Raw genomic sequence first — 4362 nt, forward strand, 5'->3', positions numbered from 1 at the left:
TTTTTTTTTTTTTTTTTCATTTATCAAAAATGTATGTACATATGCCTTGGAGTCTATTTAGCTTGGAGGGTAGCGCGTCTGCCTTGTAAGCAATAAGTCGCGGGTTCGATTCCCCCCCGGGGCGCATTTTATTCTAAACAGATAAGGTTCATTCTCTGAACGGCTGACTTTCTCCTATCCTGGCTTCCTTCTATTTTCGCTTTCGGGACGCTCAGACCGTGTGACGGACCGCGCTCCATCAGACTTTAGGAACGTGTGTGGCAGGAAAAGCTTGAGATCTAGGTGTCTCAGACGGTCTGACGACCTAGATCTGTGAGAGAGTCAGATAGGTCTGTCATATCATCTGAGCGTGAGTGGCGTACATAAGATAGATCGCACATTCAAGCATGTGGTTCAGAACGAGCCAGCTAAACCTGACTGGGAACCATCACACCCCGGCTTCAGCTAACCGTTAACAACAACAATAACAACAGCAGCAACAACAACAACAACAACAACAACAACAACAACAACAACAACAACAACAACAACAACAACAGCAGCAACAACAACAACAGCATGAGATAGAATACTGACGTATGTATAACGTATTGTGTTTTGTTTTCAGATAGAGGATGTTCCACTGGAAACTATAGAACAAAGGCCTTCGCTAAATGTTTGTGAGGATTGTGGTGTGATAGCCTTGTGAAGGAGACCATCAAACTCCGGCTTCAGCTAACCGTTAACAACAACAACAACAGCATAAGATAGAATACTGACGTATGTATAACGTATTGTGTTTTGGTTTCAGATAGAGGATGTTCCACTGGAAACTATAGAACAAAGGCCTTCGCTAAATGTTTGTGAGGATTGTGGTGTGATAGCCTTGTGAACCAAGGTAACCCTAATTAATGTTTAATGTTTATTACCTACAGATAGTTTCTCGCTATCTCTGTGCTGTCTATGTCTCTGCTATCTCTAAGGTTACCTGCTATCTATATCTATGGTTACCTGAATTTAAGGTATGTCGGTGTTCCTAGGTATATCAATAAAACGGCAGGATGAGCCAACTAAACATGGCTAGAGACCATCACCCCGGTGTATGGCAGATAAAGATATCTTTTCTTTATGCTGCCATCACTATTGGGCGAAAGCTAAAGCCGCTAAAAGAAGAACAATAAAACGGCTTTTGTGAACTGAATAAATGAACTTATTTGATCATTCTGTCACTAGTTTTTCTTGAATACCCTTACAAAACAAAAAGAATAGATAAATGGCATACTGTAATGTGTCTCTTCTCGCCCATCTGATGAGAGGCATACTACGGGATGGGCATGCTACGACACAGGCCACAAGCGTCTAATGAGCAGTTGTTTCATTGCTACGAAATAAAAACGGCGGTGGAACACTCATCTTTTTTTACAAACATGGCTTACTTGTGTTATGGAATCTTTGTGACCCCACGAATTTTACTGGATTACATTTTTCCGTATTGTAAACATTGAGAGTACAGAGCTGGACTAGCTCTGAATATTCTTGAGCATTTATGTTTGTACATGGTAATACCTTTAGGGGTTCTAGATACCTACTTCATATAGGTAATCGACTTATTTACATGTATGTTGTGTAGGTTCCCGTTTTTTTTTAATAAAGAGAAAATCAAATGAAACCTGTTTTTTTTTTCAATAACAAATCGGAAATTAATTTAAATGTGAAATATTGATATTATATTGCTATCTAAGGTTACCTGAATTTAAGGTACTGCGGTGTTCCTAGGTATATAAATAAAACGGCAGGATGAGCCAACTAAACATGGCTAGAGACCATCACCCCGGTGTATGGCAGATAAAGATATCTTTTCTTTATGCTGCCATCACTATTGGGCGAAAGCTAAAGCCGCTAAAAGAAGAACAATAAAACGGCTTTTGTGAACTGAATAAATGAACTTACTTGATCATTCTGTCGCTAGTTTTCTTGAATACCCTTACAAAACAAAAAGAATAGATAAATGACTTACTTGTTTATGGAATCTTTGTGACCCCACGAATTTTAGTGGATTACATTTATCCGTATTGTAAACATTGAGAGTACAGAGCTGGACAAAATAATAGAGCTAGTTCTGAATATTCTTGGGCATTTATGTTTTTGTACATGGTAATACCTTTAGGGGTTCTAGATACCTACTTCATATAGGTAATCGACTTATTTACATGTATGTTCTGTAGGTTCCCGTTTTTTTAATAAAGAGAAAATCAAATGAAACCTGTTTTTTTTTTCAATAACAAATCGGAAATTAATTTAAATGTGAAATATTGATATTTTTTGTCTATTTTTATGTGATAGGAAATATTTGATATTTTGATATATTGAAATTTATATTTGAATTTGGCATTTTTCAGCAGTTTTTGTTATCATTATAAAAGGAAACTATACCCACGTTTAAAAAATAAATAAATTCCAAACTTCAACATTGATTGAAGTTGAAAACCTATTGTGGAACCATAGTGAAATACCACTACTGTAATGACAACAAGATCTTTTTATATTAAAATGTACGTACGGTAAGTTGGGGTAACATTCATGGTCCACGTCCCTTTTCTTTTATTTAAAAAGTAAAAATATGGGCAATCGTTACCATTTGTGATTTGGGCAAAATGATGTTCTGGATATGATGAATATGATTCTCCCATATTAAAAATAATGTGAAGGAAGGATGGACAATAATAGCCCCAAAGGGCAGTGTTACCCCATTTTACTGTAACGTTGGAGTTTTATTTTGTACAATATTGGTCTGGATATGAATATGATTCTCCCATATTAAAAATATTGTGAAGGAAGGATGGACAATAATAGCCCCAAAGGGCAGTGTTACCCCATTTTACTGTAACGTTGGAGTTTTATTTTGTACAATATTGTAAAAAAAAGGTAGGGTCGTATTTACAACAGGAAGGATTGTGAAGAAAAATCTTACTTACAAAAATATTAATGAAATAGGTACTAAACAATATTATACTACGGTTTGTTTATACGTCCTCAAGTTAAATATTCAAGCAATCTGATTTGCTCAGAGTTAGTTGTAACCTTGCTGAATAATCCAATCAGGATTGAGAATTAAAAAGTGTCGGACGCCTAGACAGTCTTATTATTTATTCTAGGGAAAATCCTCATCTTTGGGGAAATTCCAAGTCTTAGCTTACACTCAAAGTAAAAAAAATTGTACACTTGTACTTGCTCCCAAGTACAGTCTCTGATGTTGATTTGCGCAAAATAGTGTACAAGTTGTCTTAATTTTTTGTGTAAAATATTTTAATTTATTTACGCAAAAAAGTACGAGTCCAAATGATTTTCTCAAAGTATTTTACAAGTTAAAATGATTTGCGCGAATAGGGAAATTCCAAGTCTTAGCTTACACTCAAAGTAAAAAATTTGTACACTTGTACTTGCGCCCAAGTACAGTCTCTAATGTTGATTTGTGCAAAATAGTGTACAAGTTGTCTTAATTTTTTGCGTAAAATATTTTAATTTATTTACGCAAAAAAGTACGAGTCCAAATGATTTTCTCAAAGTATTTTACAAGTTAAAATGATTTGCGCGAAATATTGTGCGAACTTTTTTGCACAAAGCAACTATCCGTGTATCACGGGTATCTTTCGTAGTCATCTTTTTCAAAAGTCAACTTCCTAGCCCAAGTTCAGTTCATTCACGAAGAGTAAACTTTTTCCTAAGTGATTTGATTTCAAATCAAATCAATCAAATCCTAAGTTCACTTTAGGCACAGACATTGAACCTTTTTTCCTGGACCAAGTTGACTTCATTCACGAAGACGTCAACTTTTTCCCAAGTTCACTTCAGACACAGACATTCAAAAGGTTGAATGTCTAAGGTAACATCATTCACGAAGAATTAACTCGTTTCCTGGACTAAGTTGATTTCAGGCACGGAGTGTGACCCAATGCACAAAGCAACTATCAGTGTATCACGGGTATCTTTCGTAGTCATCTTTTTCAAAAGTCAACTTCCTTGCCCAAGTTCAGTTCATTCACGAAGAGTAAACTTTTTCCTAAGTTCACTTTAGGCATAGATATTGAACCTTTTTTCCTGGACTAAGTTGACTTCATTCACGAAGAGTAAACTTGTTTCCTGTACTAAGTTGACTTCAAGCACGAAGAAGTCAATTTTTTCCCAAGTTCACTTCAGACACAGACATTCAAAAGGTTGAATGTCTAAGGTAACATCAAGAATTATTAATTTGAACTAAGTTGATTTCAGGCACGGAGTGTGACCCAAGCATTATACTCGCCAGGTGAAGGGGTGACACCATCCACGCCAAGGGTACTAGGTGGGGCCTCGCCTGGGGGTACGCTAAGGTCAAAGTTCTTAGTG

The sequence above is a fragment of the Diaphorina citri genome, unplaced genomic scaffold (assembly GCF_000475195.1).
Source record: "Diaphorina citri unplaced genomic scaffold, Diaci psyllid genome assembly version 1.1 scaffold829, whole genome shotgun sequence".
Taxonomy (NCBI): domain Eukaryota; kingdom Metazoa; phylum Arthropoda; class Insecta; order Hemiptera; family Psyllidae; genus Diaphorina; species Diaphorina citri.